At 43.2% G+C, this 17,749-nt stretch overlaps 2 long non-coding RNA genes across 2 annotated transcripts; one reads left to right on the top strand and one right to left on the bottom strand.

The window, feature by feature from the left end:
• On the top strand, nucleotides 1-1,913 carry LOC139073576 (uncharacterized). The gene is made up of 4 exons (XR_011522467.1): nucleotides 1-133; nucleotides 464-661; nucleotides 768-846; nucleotides 1,339-1,913. It is a non-coding gene; the product is annotated as an uncharacterized lncRNA (long non-coding RNA).
• A 7,603-nt stretch (nucleotides 1,914-9,516) lies between these two features.
• LOC139073579 (uncharacterized) lies at nucleotides 9,517-15,038 on the bottom strand. The gene is made up of 3 exons (XR_011522470.1): nucleotides 14,910-15,038; nucleotides 9,815-9,919; nucleotides 9,517-9,548 (listed from the first exon to the last, which is right to left on the bottom strand). It is a non-coding gene; the product is annotated as an uncharacterized lncRNA (long non-coding RNA).
• Between the last annotated feature and the right edge of the window lie 2,711 nt (nucleotides 15,039-17,749).

The following is a 17,749-nucleotide window of genomic DNA, read 5'->3' as shown; positions in this document are numbered from 1 at the left end:
GGGCACTTCCGGTCGTGCGGGCCAGGCGGCTCGTGTTCTGACGGGTGCCGTCGTCCGCTTTCTTGGGTGGTGGCTTCCCGACCCCGGGGGAGCGAGGGCGGCGGTGAGGTGTGGGTCGTGCTGGGGCGCGGAGGTGGGTACCCGTGGGACCTGGCGTCGCGGCCCGTGAGCTGGAAGGGTCCGCGTGGTGCGGGGGGCATTGGTGTGGTCAGGGTGTCACTGTGTGCGCGCAGCGAGGGTTGATAAAACGTTTATCATGCATTTTATTAGTGATTCTGTCCCGGCGTTGAAAAAGGCCCGGTTACGTTATTTGGGAACGAACGCGTACACTAAACAATGTTGTATCTGGACAGTGAAGTTTTGCTTGCACTTTCTTCCGGGGCGTGCTTTAAAAGGGTGGAGGTGGGTTCGACGTTCCGGTCTTTTTAAGTTTGCATCCTTCTCCTTTGCTCCGCGTCCCCAGGACTCTCTTCTTGCGCTGGAGAGGGACCCAGCGAAGTGGGCACTAGGCATGTCACAGGTGAGTTTTTGTTTTATCTTTGTTTCCTGTAGCATCATGTTTCTTCAGTCCTGGAAGCATCGAGGCTGTCCTTGGGAGACTTGTTTGGGCAGTAGAGACTGACACAGGGACGAGGTCCGGGGCCTCTCGTTCCAGCAAAAGGTGGGACTCTGGGCGCCCCCTCCTCCTTGTCCCTCTCCTCTACTTTCAATGTTCATTTCTTATTCACTGAATTGTTCTGAATCTCCACTGTGACCATTCTTCTAAGCACTTTTTGGGGTCAAAGATATGGTTCCTGGAGGAAAAGATAACAGCCTTATCTGGAGATTCATCATCTTGAAGTAGAGGTGAGTTCTCAAGTTATCTTTGACCTTCTTCACCCCCTGGGGATCGAGAGGAAGCAAGATGGAAAATGCTGTTGCTTAGTTCAGTCCCAGTAATGGTACAGCCGGCCTTTGGAAAATTTGGGGAAGAGGAATGTGATTGGTGTCTGGAGCACGGAAGTCCAGTTTATCAGGGTCAGCACGTTTACTAGGGCACCAGTACAGGTTGAGGTTGGATGGCAGGAGTGAGGCTTCATCTGTGGGATTCAGGCGAAGACCTTATCTGCTCTCTGTAAATGAGGAGCAAGGCAGTGTGCTGCACAGAAGAGGATTGGAGAGCTGGCTGGGTTTCCTGGAGTAGGGCTCCAGACAGGGTGGTTGCGTGGGCCCTGAAATTCAATGCAGGTACAAGCAGAGTTGATTCTTAGCCCTTTAAATGTAGAAAACAAGGCATTTTACTTTGAAAAACAGATCTTTTTCTTCTCAAAGAGGAAACTCCTATTTTCTTTCTTTTAGGAAAAGAGGCAGTATTTTCTCTCCATGTCCTGTTTGTTATAATGACTCATGTTATTCATGAAATTACTAAATTACATTTAAAGAGAAAACCATAAAAATATTTCAACAATCTTGTATATACCCCCATGCAGAAAATTTTTTTTTTTACCATTTTACTTTTGCTTCTTTCTGTATTTCATTTTGACAACATGAAATATCTATGCCTGCAGCTTTTTTTTTTTTAAAGATTTTATTTTTTCCTTTTTCTCCCCAAAGCCCCCCAGTACATAGTTGTATATTCTTCGTTGTGGGTCCTTCTAGTTGTGGCATGTGGGACGCTGCCTCAGCGTGGTTTGATGAGCAGTGCCATGTCCGCGCCCAGGATTCGAACCAACGAAACACTGGGCTGCTTGCAGCGGAGTGCGCAAACTTAACCACTGGTCCACGGGGCCAGCCCCTATGCCTGCAGCTTTTTTAACAACTACACCTTGTCACGTTCGTTCCCTACTTCCCTTACTCTTGATATTTTTGTACATTATCATTGTAATTGAGATACAATTTACAGATATTAAATATGCAGTTTGGCTATTGATTATAGCTATTGATTACAGATTATTGATTACAGCCCTGTAACCACCACTAAAATCAAGATAGATTTCCATCACTCCTGAAAGTTCTTTCATGCCCTTTTCCCTGCCCTCACTCTCAGAGAAAACCACTTTCTTGTTTTTATGACAATATTTTTGCCTTTGTTTCTTTCTTTCTTTTAACTTCATATAAATGGAATCACACAGTATGTATGTTTGTGTTTGTCTGGCTTCATTCATTCAACGTAGGTTTTTTGACATTCATTGATGATGTCTATTAGGTTTTTTTTGTTTTTGGGGGGTTTCTGATGGTGAGGAAGATTGGCCCTGAGCTAACATCCATGCCAGTCTACCTCTATTTTGTATGTAGGACTCTGCCACTGCATAACTGGATGAGCAGTGTAGGTCCATGCCCAGAGCTCACGAACTTAACCACTATACCACTAGACCAGATAGATAGATTTTTGGTGACAAAGTGTTATTAAAAATAATTTAATGGCTGCAAATTTACTAAAAGTCATTAAATTATACCCTGAGAAATGAATTTTATGGTATGTAAATTATACCTCAATAAAGCTATTAAAAATAAATAACATTTGGTAACATTTGGTAACAGGTGAAAGTGATATATTTCTGTTTCCACGGGAGTACCTTGGTGTTCATCAAGTTGACACAACAGAAGAAAGCAGTTTATGTGTTGGACCTAGACTTTGCTTTATCACTGTGATGCAGAGATCATTCCATGTTCAATACAATAAAGTTTCAGTGGGTTTTCACCTTACGTACTATTGGTACAAAGAGATGGTGCAGACAAGGTGTAATCTGGAAAGGACAGCTCAGGGCAGTTATAGGTGGTTGAGATCATTGTGAATCGTAGTTGTGTTAGGGCTCAGTGAGGTCCTGGGATATTGGAAAGCCATGAGCTAGGCATGAGCCAGGCATGAGCTAGGCATCTTCAGTCCATCCCCTGATTCATTCTCCACAAGCAGCTGAAGGTGGAACCTAACTCCTTGTTCCTGTTGCAGGCCCTGAGGGAGGCAGATGAGGTGAAATTGTAACACATCTGCAGTTTTCTGAGGCACGTTGTCTCCAACATTTATTGCTACACAACAAACTCTCCCGAAAATGTAGTAGCTAGAGCAAGGACCATTTTATTATTTCCTGTAATTCTGTGGGTGAGAAATTCATACTGGGCATGTGATGTCTGCTGGGGCTGGAATACCCAAGATGGCCTCTTGATTCACACCTGTGATACTGAGCTAGAATAGCTGGGGTCCTATGTCTAGGCCTCTATTTTTGCTGCCAGCTGGCTTCCTCAGCTTTATTCCTTGTTCTCAGAACCTGTCCCTCTTCACTTGACCCCTTCTTATGCCCTTTCCAGTGGGATGGCTCGACTACTTGCCCTGAGTTTCCATGAGCATAAAATAGAATATGCCAAGCCTTCTTTCTGTTTTGACCTAGAGCTGGCACAGCATCTCTTGCATCACATTCTGTTAATTGAAGCAAGTTGTAGGCCCAGTGCAGATTCAAGGAAAGGGAGACTGCATTTCATTTCAGCGAGTGAATTATCCTGATATGCACTCTAAAGATCTACTAAAGGGAATCTGTTTTTGATTCCCTGAGGTAGAGTATGTCTTTCCTCTTCATCTGTGGTAAGGCTCTTTTTAACTAGTAATCCTGTTTCTCAGCAGCATGTCCTTTTTCCATTCTGTCTTGTATAAGGCTCTGTATTTTTACAAAACACTATTCTTTGATACTGCTGTTTCTTTATTGTAAATAAAGTCTGATCATTTGAATGCATGTATTCATTGATGATGTATTCACTAACAAACATTTATTCCTTTTTTAAAACTGGTCAAGTGTTGCGGGCCCCCAAGATCACCCCCAGTTCCAATAATTGACTAGGAGTAGTCACAGAACTCGGCATATAGTTGTATTTATGGCTGCGGATTTAGGGAATAGTCCACAAGAACACCCTAATTTCTGACACAAGTTGCACATTCAGGGATCCCAAAGATCACCCTCAGGTTCAATAACTCACTAGAAGGACTCACAGAACTTACTAAAAACTTTTATACTGGGGCCAGCTGGGTAGCATAGTAGTTAAGTTCATGCTCTCTGCTTTGGCGGCCTGGGGTTTGGAGGTTTGGATTCTGGGCACGGACATAGCACTGCTCATCAAGCCACGCTATGGCGGCATCCCACATACAAAATAGAGGAAGATTAGCACAGATGTTAGCTCAGGGCCAATCTTCCTCGTACACACACAAAAAAAAACCTTTTATATTTGTGGTTATGGTTTATTACAGTGAAAAGATGTACATTACAATCAGCCAGGGGAAGAGATGCATGGGGCAGAGTCCAGGAGGGTTCTAGATGCAGAGCTTCCATTCCCGTGTTGGAGTCATGGACAGCATAAACACCTCCCCAGCCATGTGTGACAGTATGCACAGAGTATCGCCTGCCAGGGAAGCCCCCGACCCCTGGTGTCATTCTTTATTGGGCTCCGTCACGTCGACATGGTGGGTTCCTCATGTGGCTCTCCTCAGTCTCCAGCCCCTCTGGAGGTCACGCTGATACTGTGATACAGAGCCCAGCCTAAGTCACATCCTTTGATTACCTGGTGTGGTCCAAGTTCCCTGCACAAACAGAGATACTTTTATCAGGCAGGACATTCCATGAGGTCAGAGATTACCTCCCAGGAGCTGAGGGCAAAGGCTAGATCTCGGAGAAAGATTAAGTTCTTTACCACGTAACAGCTAAGACTTATTTTAGCAAAAGGATACAAAGCAAAAGCAGCAAAGGGGAAAGGCTCATGGGGCAAAGTCTGGAGGACACCAGGTGCAAGCTTCCAGGAGTCCTGTCCCAGTGCAGTCACACACAACGTACTTAATTCTTCTAGCCAAAAGCTGTAACGTGTGCTGGACATTGGAGACTCAGTAGAAACTATCAGTAGAAGGATCAAAATTGGTTTCTTTGATATGTGGGAGTGAATATTGTTTTAGTTTCTAAGCTTCGTGATATTTCCGTTGATCGAAAGTGAGGAAATGGAGCACGTTTGTGATGTGCGTATTAAGGAATCATTTAGAATTGAGGTATACCTTGGACTGTGAGTTGGAAATGTATGACTGGGTCTCAGTAGATGAAACTCAGGATCAGAGGTCAATGTGTATTTCATTATGTATTGCGGTGATAGAGTCTTAGGAATGGGAGGAATGGATTGCCTGTGGATAGCAGAGAAGGATTGATTCGTTGGTAGGAGGAGAAACAAGAAAGTCCTATATTACAATTCCCAGGCCTCATAAGGGAAGAGGCGGATTTAGACACCAAAGGAGGTGTAAGACCTGGCCCACCAGACACCAGATCTGCCGGCATCTTGATCTAGGGACAGACTCCAGTACTGTGAGAAATAAATGTTCTTGTTTAAGCCACCCAGTCGTGGTATTTTGTAGTAGTAGCCCAAGTTGACTAAGACAGCTCTCTACAAAAGACCTATAGCCAACGTCATATTTATGGATGCCTTTCTCTTAAGATCAAGAAAAAAGACAAGGAAGTCTGCTCTCACTGCTTTTATTAAACACTGTCCTGGAGGTTTTAGCCAGTGCAGTAAGGCAAGAAACAGAGCAAAAGGCAGAGTGGAAAGGAAGCTGTAAAACTGTATTTGCAGATCACATGATCATGTAGAAAGTCCTATGGATTATAGAAAAAGTTACTTTAGACCTAAGTGAGCAAGGTGCAGAATATAAGATCATTCTATATACTAGCATCAGAAAATCAGAAATCGAAACTAAAATATCACTTACAATAGTACCAAAAATATGAGATACTTAAAAGACCTGTATACTAAAGAGTATGGGACACAGTTGAGAGAAATATTGAAGAAATACAGAGACATGTTATGTTTATGCATTGGAAATCTCAATATTAAGACATCACTTCTCCCCAAAGCTCATCTGTGGGTTCAACATCTCAATCAAAATCTATGTAGGCTTTTTAATAGAAATCAACAAGCTGATTCTATAATTCATATTAAATTGCAAAAGATGAATAGTTAAAAAAAATTGAAAAAGTAAATTTGGAGGGCTTTTATTACCTGACTTCAGGGCTTGTAAAGCTAAAGTAATCAAGACAGTATTTTGGCATAAAGACAGAAAAAGAGGTTAATGGAACAGACTACAGTCCAGAAATAAACTTGTACATTTATGATCGGTTGATTTTTGAAAAGGAAGCAAAAGCAATTAAGTAGAGAATGGAAAGTTACCAGTTGGTGCTGGAACAACTGGATATCTATATGCAAAAATAGAAATAAGAAGAACTTTGATCCACCTCTTTTACCATATATAAAAATCAACTCAAAAATGTGATAGAGCTAAATGGAAACCTAAAACTATGAGACTTTAAGGAGGAAATATTTGTGACTTTAGGTTAGGCAAAGATTTCTTTGATATGACACCAAAGGCACAATCCATAAAAGATAAAAATGATATGTATTAATTCCTCATCAAAATTTAGAATTTCTACCCCTCAAAAAACACTAAGATAATGAAGACAACAGCCTAGAAAGAATATTTGCATATCACATATGTAATAAGGGACTTATACCTGGAATATATAAAGAAAACTCAAAACTCAAAAGAAAGCAAACAAGGGGCTGGCCTGGTGGTGTAGTGGTTAAGTTTGCATGCTCCATCTTGGCGGCCTGGGGTTCACCAGTTTGGATCCTGGACAGGGACCTACCCACTGCTTATCAGGCTGTGCTGTGGCAGGCGTCCCACATACAAAATAGAGGAAGATGGGCACAGATGTTAGCTCAGGGCCACTCTTCCTCATAAAAAAAAAAAATCTGTCCTTTGCTGATCTTTACTCAATTCTGGAAACTTAGTTTTTCCTTCTTAGGAAGTGAAGTTCATCTAAAATTTGAGATTTATTGGCATCAAAAATGTAAAGGGTTCCACCTTATTTTGTAATGTCCTTTATGTGTGTTACTATCTCTTTTTCATTTTAGTAATACTGTATAGTACTTTTATGAAATTTGCTACATGTTTATATTACCCTTTTAAAGAAAAGCCTTCAAGGTTGATAAGACCTACTTCTCACTTTAAATTTCAATGCACTTTTCCCCTTAATTCTGTCTGTTGCTTAGTTATGTTTGTTTTCTAGCTTATGAAGAGGTCTCTGGTTCACTTATTTTAGTGTTTGTAGTTTTCTGGTCTATAAGTGCATTTAAGGTTATAACTTTTTGAGTATAGATGTGGCCACATCCCACAGGTTTTGTTTTGTATTGCTTTCATTCACTTCATAGTGTTATCATGATTTCACTGAAGCAGAAAATATTAGGTAGAAGGTAACATAAATGTTATTTTCATTGATGTCTAATTTATTACATTTTTACTGAGTTACAGCCCCCTATGATTTGTTACAAAGTTTTCCACACCCTCCTCAACTTCTTTGATACATGTTTAACTGTTGTTTTAAATGCCTGGAGTTTTAGTCACTATATATTTTCTGGTGTGCAATAAATGATAAGCTTTGAATGGAGATTTTTTACTTACAGTCTTCAATATGAATTTTCTGATTAAAAGAGCCTTATGGCAGGGGGCCGGCCCGGTGGTGCAGTGGTTAAGTGCGCACGTTCTGCTTTGGCAGCCCAGGGTTCACCGGTTTATATCCTGGGTATGGACATGGCACTGCTTGGCTAGCCATGCTGTGGTAGGTGTCCCACATATAAAGTAGAGGAAGATGGGCACGGATGTTAGCTCAGGGCCAGTCTTCCTCAGAAAAAAGAGGAGGATTGATAGCAGTTAGCTCAGGGCTCATCTTCCTCAAAAAAAAAAAAAAAAAAAAAAAAGTCTTATGGCTAAAGAACTTCCCACACACATGACATTCACAGGATTACTTTATCTTATGCATTCTTTTATGTAAATTAGGGTTAGCTTAAGCTAAAGGGTTTCCAAAATTTCTCCACTTATGTGGTTGTTTGCCAGTATGAATTTTCCAATAATTAATGAAGGTAGTGTTGGGAAGTGTTTCTACATTATCATATAAATATGGTCTTTGGTGATGAATGTGATGATCAATCTGCTGATGAATGTAACATGAGTCAAACCAAAAAGCATTTCCCCATTTGACAAGGTTATACATAATTATAAATTATTTGATATTCCCTGAGAGATGAGAGCAGTGAAGTCTTTCCTTCACTTATTTATAGGGATTTTCTGTAGCATGAATTCCTTAAGGTTCAGGAAGATGACAGTGCCTGAAGGCCTTCCCACATTTTTAAATACATCAAGAATGAATTTTCTGATGTCAAATAAGTTGTGAACACTGACTAAAGGCTTTCCCACATTCCTTGCATTCATAAGGCTTCTCACCAGTGTGTATTATCTGATGTTGTTTAAGGTCTGAGCCCTGCCTGAAGGCCTTCCCACAAACCTTAGGTTTATAAGGTTTCTCACCAGTATGGATTCTCTGACATTTAGGAAGATATGAACGATGATTGAAGGCCTTTCCACATTCACTGCATTTATAGGATTTCTCAACAGTGTGAATTCTTTGATGCTGGATAAGGTATGAGATAATCATAAAGGCTTTCCCACATGCCTTACATTCATTGGATTTCTCACCAGTATGAATTCTCTGATGTTGCATAGCTAATGTTAAGTGACTAAAGGCTTTTCCACATTCAGTACACTGACACAGGTTCTCACTAATGTGGTTGCTAATATGTACATTAAATTGCGAAATCCAACCAAAGTCTTTTCCACGTTCATCACGTTTATGTGGTTTCTCACCAGTGTGAATTCTCTGCTGATGGTTAAGCTGTGAGCCCTGTCTAAAGGCCTTCCCACAAACCTTAGATTTATAAGATTTCTTTGATGTTGAGGAAGATGTGAACGACAACTGAAGGCCTTTCCATATTCATTGCGTTTATATGGCTTCTCACTGGCATGGATTCTTCAATGTTCCTTAAGTCGTGTGATACCTCTAAAGGCCCTTCCATATTCCTTACATCATAGGGTTTTTCTCCAGCATGAATTCTTTGATGTTGAGTAATTAGTGATAAGTGACCTTTAAAAGCTTTTCTACATTCAGTACATTGATAAGTCTTTTCACCAATGTGAGTTCTATGATGTATATTAAGTTGTGAGAGCCAAATAAAGGTTTTTCCACAACCCTGCATTTACAGAGTTTCTCACCAGCATGAATTCTCTGTTGTTGGGTAAAGAGTGATACAGAACTAAAGCCCTTTCCACATTCTTTACATTCACAGGGTCTTTCCCCAGTATGAATCCCTTGATGTTGAGGAAGATCAGAATGTCCTTCCCACATTGCTTGCATTTGTAATATTCCTCACTAGTATGAGTTTTCTGATGATTAAGAGATTTCTTCTGCCAAAAACCTTTTGTAAATTCAATACACACATAGGGCCTACTTCCAGATAGAACTTTCTGAAGCACGTTATGGGATGTTTGCTGTCTCCAAGTGGGTATTTCTTCACGGGTGAGTATGACTTGACTGGAATTTCCTTCCTATTTCTTTGTTGTCTCTTGAATGTGCCTTTACATTTCCAGTCATCTTGGAAGCTGGGGTCCTCAGGATCTTTGTTTATAAATTTTTCCATTTTCTCCCATTGGGATACCCAATCTGAAAGATAATGAAAAAGCAGAGATGCTTATTCTAGTACCTGCTCTCAGACGAGTTCCTCTTTGAATGGAGAGACGCACGAGGAGTGGCTCATGAGTCAGAGATGCCCCCTGCAAGAGTGTGTGCTGATGAGGGTCATACTCTGCTCTGTAACCCTAGGGACTCTGAGGGGATCTTTCCAGGCATTACCTCAATTTCCAGGCTCCCTCCCAACTGACCTGGGCCACTACCTACAGTGCCACTGCCCTTGATCATCCTCCACTCACCTGGGTGCAGGCTTTGTGTGACATCACTCTCTACTTCCCAGGCTTCCTTTCCTTGCTCCTTGAAGGAGATCACATTCAGCTTAGAAATAGAAAAACCTGCATACACTGAAAGAGATGGAACACAGTTGTAAAGAGGGTGTCCCAGAATTCATATCTGGTTCCTCATTATCCATGAAGAAATGAAACTAGAAAAGGCCAGAGAAGAGGAGGAAGTCATCTTTGGAATGGGGAAGAAGCTTCTTCAGGTGTTAGCCGATTCTATACAATCTCACTGAGAACAGAGAAGAAACTCAACCAGAGACTTGAAAGGCACCCCAGAAATTCACACCAGAGGCAGCAGATATCCCTGTGGGCAAATTTCAACCTTCCAGGGGGTGCTAACGTCTTACCGAGAGGGTTGAAGTTGCTGAAGTCCTCCAGCATCATTCTCTATACAGATCCTTCTGAGATCGGCTCATCCTGAGAGATGACCATAGTCACATCCCTAACCACCACTAACCCGGAAACAAATTGAGGATTTGTGCCATTGAAGTAAATATGACTAGAAAATCGCAAGGATGGAAAAAGACATTGTAGGAAGTGGGGAGACACATCAAGGGAATAAGGTGAGGCAGGGTGAGGACAGTGAGGAAACTGGCAACTGAGGTGGTCTACATGTTCTTGATATGTCTACTAAGAGCAACACAACTTCATAAAGGGAGATATTTCCATCAAAAAACACTTCAAAGAACAAGGAGTTCAGTTCAGTGGTTTCACAATAAATGAAACTGTATAGAAGCTCACTGCACAACTTCTTATGTCTGAATTCTTCTCTCCTTCTGTTCAGAAATTAGGGAGCAAATATGGCAACACATTGATATTTCTTAAATGAATGCTTTCATAATAAAATGTTTCAAGAAAAGTTAAACTTGAGAAGTGGTTGTAAATTAGGGGCAGTTTTGCCCCCAGAAGATATCTGGCAATGCCTGCAGACATTTTAGTGGTCACCACTTGGGAGAGGACACGACTAGCACCTAGTGGGTAGAGGTCAGAGATGCTGCTGACCATCCACCAGTGCACAGGACAGCCCCCCAAAGCTAAGAATTATCAGCATCAGATGTCATTAGTGCTGAGGTTCAGAAATCTTGAACTAGAGAAACAATTTTTTCATGGAATCATTCCAAAATGTTTAACAGACTCTCTGTTAGGTATTAGAAAATAAGATTTGCATGTTATTTAAAAATGTATTGAAAAGTCAGGTTCATCACTGTGTCTGCATATTACCCTCCCTTACTGGGTCATATCCTTTACTATAGATTTATTGTTACTGGCTACATACTTTCCCATGAAATTGTACCAAGTGACTCAACCTTTTTTAAATTTTTGGACACTGAGGTCAAACTAGATATCTTTAGGGATTTTCCTAGCTCTGATGGTTTATGATTTTCAAGAACTCCTGCATTCCAGCTAGTCTCACCTAGCCCATTCCCCTAATTGTCCCCTTTCCTTGCTCCTAAGTAAGAGCATGCTGATGGAGGATATTCCAGGCTCACACACATGTGGCCCACTGTTCACACATGTGGCTCAACCTCAGATCTGACCTTGGATCAGACATCCACCTGAAGGGATTCCCAGGCAATATCCCAGGTTCTATAACCAAACTCCCAAATGCCATCCCCAGTTCAAAAGATCTGGAAAAGAAGGCACTGTCATCACATCCTGAGACTGAGACATTCTGGCTTCATTCGGGCCGCTGTAGTAAAGTACCGTGGTCTGGGTGGCTTATATACAACAGAAATTTCTCACTTCTGGAGGCTGGACATCCAAGATCAGGTACCAGCATTATTGGGTTCTGGTGAAGGGCCTCTTACAGGTTGCAGGTGGCCAACTTCTTGTGTCCTCACATGGTGGAAGCAGGCGAGGGATCTCTCTGGAGCTTCTCTTAGAAAGACACTTATCCCATTCATCATGACCTAGTCACCCGCTAAAGGCCCCATCTCCAAATACCATCACCTTGGGGGTGAGGTTTCAACATATGAATTTGGGGGGACACATTCAGACCACAGCAGAGACCAACCAACACCACTGCCCATCTTGTCCAACAGGAAACCCTCGTCTGTGGATTACCATTAAAGCATTATTATGTGTGTTTAAACATATTAGCTCATCAAATCATACTCCATGTGGTAGTCTTTCATTTTTCTGCCAAGCAATGCATTTCCGGTCCATCAAGCCTCCAGGCAGAACTGAACTGATAGGAGATTCTAAGTGATGTGCTGACCACATGAACCCAGGACAGAGAGGAGATGGATTCTTAGTGAGGGCTCAGGACCACTGGTTCCTTTCACCGTCTCAAATGGGAAAAAACAGAGATTGCAGGCTTGGGTGAGACTGAGGCAGGAGATATTCCTTCAATCATATGAAGTGACCAGAGCTTAAGGAAGGAGAAAGAAAGCACAGCTCACCTGGGACATGGCTTTCAGAATAGCAAAGGCTGATGAGTCCTCCTCCAGACTCCTCCCCTGGGGAAGGGTGAGTCCTGAGAAGGCAGAGCCAAGGAAGGAAGAGGAAACATGAGAGGTCAGGCTTGCTCACAGCTCCCAGAAGGACAGGTTGCAATTCTCTTCCTCCTCCTTCCTGCACTGGCCTTCCAGTGTTCGGGAGCATACTGAGCATTTTGGACAGACTTTCAAGATGTTGCCCACCCCTTAATTCTGCCCTTCCCATCCCATTCTGCTGCTGATGAGTTGACATTGAGTTACCAAAGGGAAGATGAATTTGAGTGGGCCTCACCTAATCAGACGAGCCCTGTAAAAGCAGAAGAAAGAGATGCTCCTGCTGGCCTTGACGAAGAAAACAGTGATGTTCTGGACTGCCCATGGAGGGGTATGGCCCCGAGGAGCTGAGAGTGACCCTGGTGGACAGCCAGCAAGAGAATGGGTACCTGCAACTGTAAGGAAATGAATTTTGCCAACAACTAGTGGCCTTGAAGGAAGACCTGAGCTGCAAGTAAGAACCACAGTGTGGCCAACACCTTGGTTGTTGCCTGAGCAAAGGATCCAGCTGAGCCGTGCCCAGACTCCCATGGAAACTGGGAGATACTGAAGGTTATGTTGTTTTCAGCCTCTGAACTTGTGATAATTTATCATATAGCAATAGAAAACTAACACAATGAGGTTGATGGGGAGGTCATGGACATATCTCAGCCATCCCCAACCCTAAGGAACCGTCTCCAGCCCTAATGAGTAAACAAGGATGAGGTGGCCCACCCATTCTGATTTTCCAAAATCGCCAGAGTTCCTGGTTCAGGAGGAAGGATTCAGCCAGATCAGCAACGCAATGTCTGAAACGTCGATGGGGATACTGGGTGGGGTTCTGACCTGGCAGAGCTGCCCCCGTGGCCCCAAGGACCAGACACAAGCTCACTGGAGCCACACGCAGCATGAGGCTGGCTGCTATTGGCCAAAGAGCAGTGGACAAGCCCAAATCAGGAACAAGAACAAAGTAACAGCATAAACTGAGAGAGAATATAAAATAAGTATGTCTTAAAAGGTATAAAGAGATCAAAAACTCTTCAAAAATATAACTTTTATTAACTGTATAGTACTCCACCACATGGATGGACCTGGGAGATTCACACAGAAGTCTATGATTTGCCCAGTCATTGATTGTAGAGCACTCCTTTTGGACAAGTCCTTAAGGTCTTTCCCAGACACCTGCTTCTGGACCAGTGGTTCCAAATTTTTTTTTTTTTTTTTTTTTTTTTTTTTAAAGATTTTATTTTTTCCTTTTTCTCCCCAAAGCCCCCAGTACATAGTTGTATATTCTTAGTTGTGGGTTCTTCTGGTTGTGGCATGTGGGGTGCCGCATCAGCGTGGCTTGATGAGTGGTGCCATGTCTGCCCCCAGGATTCGAACCGACGAAACACTGGGCTGCCTGCTGCGGAGCGCGTGAACTTAACCACTCGGCCACGGGGCCGGCCCCCCAGTGGTTCCAAATTTTTGAGAGATGGTATATTAAGAGAACAAACTAGAGTGAGACTGCCTGGGGTTGGAATGGCAGCTGCACCAGGATCCTCAACTTCTCTATGCCTCAGTTCCCCGCTCTTTACAGTGGATTGATGACACTAGTTACCTCAGAGGGGTGCTGTGAGAATTGAGTTATACTATGCAAAGCTCTTATTACAGTGCTTGCTACATGGTGATCAACAAACGTTTACACATAAATATAGACACATAGAGATCTATATTCATAAATATCTGTATCGGATCTATTGATACACCCATATAGATGTCTCACTCTCTCGTTGAACTAACTCTAGTCAAGCTTCTCTAAGCCCTCAAGGCCCCAGTCTTGGGCTCTGTCCTTGGCCCAATTAGTCCAGTTTTAGCAAGAATTCTGCTAGGTCAGTTTAGCAAAAATCCCCCACCCGTGGTATCTGATCAGATTCCTCATCCCTCACCTTCAATAGCACTGGCCGCCTTCAGAAAGAATCCTATTGAGTCCCTTTAGCCAAAATCTCCCCTTATCCTTGATGTTTTCATAGTAATTCTCCATCCACTGACCTCTGCCCTCTCCTTGGCTAAGATCCCTACTTGCTCTTATATTCGGAGTGGAGCCCAGTTCTGTGCTGAGCTCTCTCTTCCATATGGCAATAATTTCTGAATAAAACTTGCCTTTTCCGCTTTAACTTCTGTCGGGCTCGAGTGTTCTCTGACCGTATACGGGGGAGGCTCAGAGACCTTCGAGAAGTCATACAACTACAGTCCTCTTCCTAAGGAAAATGCAAATTTAAAAAACTGCTATTGGGGCTGGCCTGGTCCTGCAGCAATTAAGTTGGCACGTTCGCTTTGGTGGCTGGGGGTTCGCAGGTTCAGATCCCGGGTGCGGACATGGCACCGCTTGTCAAGCCATGCTGTGGCAGGCGTCCCACATATAAAGTAGAGGAAGATGGGCAGGGATGTTAGCTCAGGGCCAGTCTTCCTCAGCAAAAAGAGGAGGATTGGCAGTAGATGTTAGCTCAGGGCTAATCTTCCTCCAAAAAAAAAAAGAAAGAAAATAAACTTTATTTTAAAAAAACAAGCTCCCGCGAGCCTCAACGTACTGCCCTCCGTACCGTGTTGGCCAAGGAGCTCCCGCGCTGCGGACCGGAAGGGCCTCCCGCTCGCCCTCACACGCGACAATCGCTCTGACGCAAGATGGCGCAGAGACGCCGCATGGGTCCCGCCCCGGACGCCTGGAGCTCAGTCTCCGGCCCAGCCTGAGGAACCTGGAGGCGCCAGACCCACGGGGACCCGCAGTCCCTTCTGGGAAATATAGTCCAGAGGCGAAGGAGCCACGGCCCGCCCATTCTAAAGGGCCGGTCGCCCAAGGGATGCTGGGAAGACGGATCCGGGCGGTGATTGGACCCCGGCAGCAGTGGCTTCTGGGATGTGTAGTTCGGTACTTGGCTCCAGTTATGCCTGGAGCCCGGCCTTTCGACCCCTCAACTTTGGCCTCGTCAGGCGGCCTAGGACCGGACCCTCGTCTGTGAGTTTTTGTGGCTGTGGGACGTCACTTGTCATACGTGCCCTGCGTACTGCTCCGAGTGTGAGGTGTGGGGCAGCCCGTGTGTGACGTGACGGTTTGTGGGGAGAAGCAGGCCAGTGGATACGAGCGAATGACGAAGACGGTGGGTGCGGCGACGAGCGCGTGTGGGGGGCGCGTGGGCGAGCGTGGCTGGCTTCGGGGTTCGCGGCTTTGTGTGTGACGTGTGTGTGTGTGGGTGACCCCGTGACTCAGAGTGTGTGACTCAGCCTTCCTTCAGTCCCGCGGTATGAGCGTGACCACAGTTGTTGGGAAACCGTTCAGGTTTGAGGTGATACAGGGCCGCGTGGGCAGGAACGTGAGTGTAGGGCTAGGGGTCTGTGTGGTTGCCTGCGGGGGGGGGGGGGGGCGATAACTTCTTTAGGGTTTGCTTTCCCCATTTATAAATATGATGATAACTCCAGGTTTCTTATTACCCTGAAGTTTTGCAGCAAAGGACAAAAATATAAAACACGATGAAAACATGATTTTTATGTTAAAGAAACTCACAATTATGATGGAGGAAAATCCAAAATCAGCCTAAAATCTTAAAATCTGAAGATGGGCTTTAAAACAATTCTTACTCTGGTGTGGCCAGTCTTGGCTCTGACGTTATAGTTAGACGTTCCTTTCCTTTTGCCGGTTGGAAGATGGCCCTGGAAAACTGCAGAAGCCTTGCACTGCAGAGCTGGCCTTGCCCATCCTGAAGCACGGGTCTGGGATACGCATGGCTACTATGCCCATTCTCTGATTAAGGATGCTTTCCCTCAGATGGTCCCAAAGTTTGTTCAAGGCAGCAGTCTGTGCCTGAGCCAGGCCCAGAACCCGAGTTTTGTTTCCATCATCCCTCATGGCTTCTGCGATGTCGTGAGGCAGACGTCTTCCATCTCTGATCCTGCTTTCTCTAAGGAATTGACTACCTTGATTCCACCTCTGTGGGGCTGGAATAATTAGAGGAGTGTTTCTCTGCAGGCATCGTGTTTGATGGAAGAGTTTAGAGTCACAGACCTGAGTGGAAATACCAACTCAACCACCCACCTCCTGGCTTTGTGTTTTTCAGCAAGTCACTCAACTTTTCTACATCTGTTTTGTTTTTTCTCCTATAAAGAAAATCTAATCTGAATGTGGAGTTATTTGGAGGAATTATGATTACCAATACTAAAAGGTGAGTTAGGCATAGAGAGGTTGAATTTCACACTTGGAGAATCCAAGCCCAGGAAGGTAATGTTCTGTTGGTATAATAGACAGGAGGGAAAAAGGATAGGAAGCATACCTATATTTTTACTGCACACTTTTCTTACATCTTCAGGTTTTTGAATCATGAGGATATACTGCTTATTCAAGATGTTAAAGTTTTAAAATAGAAATGAAATAGAACAATTGAGAAGTACTAATTAAACACTATTTAGAGGAAAATTTCCTTAGGCTAGAAAAAAGACATGAGATTATTTAAACATATCCTGCTGAAGTTCCTGAATTCTAAGGACAGAAAGAAACTCTTGCCCAATGCAGGACAGAAGCAGTTACTGTGGTAGGCAGAATTATGGCCCTCCAAAGATGTCTCCATCCTTATCCCAGGAACTTGTGAATGTTATGTTACATGGCAAGGAGCAATTAAATTGCAGATAGAATTAAGGTTGTTAACCAGCTGACTTTAGGACAAGATTATCCTGGATTGTCCAGATGAGCCCACTGTAATTACAAGGGTCCTTAAAGAGGACTATAATAGTGCTCTCATTTTGCCCAAATAATGATTAAGAATGGGGAGATAACTACTACCCTAAGCTCAGTGGGAAGTTCCAATTTAGCAAGAGAAAAGAGGAATGATCAGCCAGCGAAGGAAAGATAAAGACCAAGATAACATAAATAGTACACACAATGTGAAATGAAAGGAATAAAATTAAATTATTACACTAAATAAAAATGTGAACTTCCCTGTAGAAAACAATTCATATTTTGAGTTTTAAAAAATCGGCTGTATGTTTTTTGTAAGAAATAACTAAAATGATGGGTTGAAAATAAATGGCTGGGCAAAAACATACCAGGTAAACAAAGATAAATCACTAATATTTGTATTACACAGTATGAAAATAAAATACCAAAAAGATTACACTAGGCTAAGTTTAGCAAACTTTTTATCTAAAGGACCAGACAGTAAATATGGGCTTCACGGCCACAGTCTTTGTTACAGCCACTCAGCTCTGCTGTTGTAGTGCAAAAGCAGTTGGAGACAATATGTAAATAAACGAGCATGGCTGTGTTCCAATAAAACTTGACTTATAAAACAGGAAGCAGCCCAGATTTGGTTTGTTGACCCCTACACTCGACAGAATGGGATATTATATAATAAAAGGTATGATTCATAAATAGGGGTAAAGTTACATGTCTTTA

This window comes from Equus przewalskii, chromosome 9 (assembly GCF_037783145.1).
Source record: "Equus przewalskii isolate Varuska chromosome 9, EquPr2, whole genome shotgun sequence".
Lineage (NCBI taxonomy): Eukaryota > Metazoa > Chordata > Mammalia > Perissodactyla > Equidae > Equus > Equus przewalskii.
Note: the sequence above shows the minus strand (reverse complement) of the source record. Positions and strands in the feature narration are given on the sequence as shown.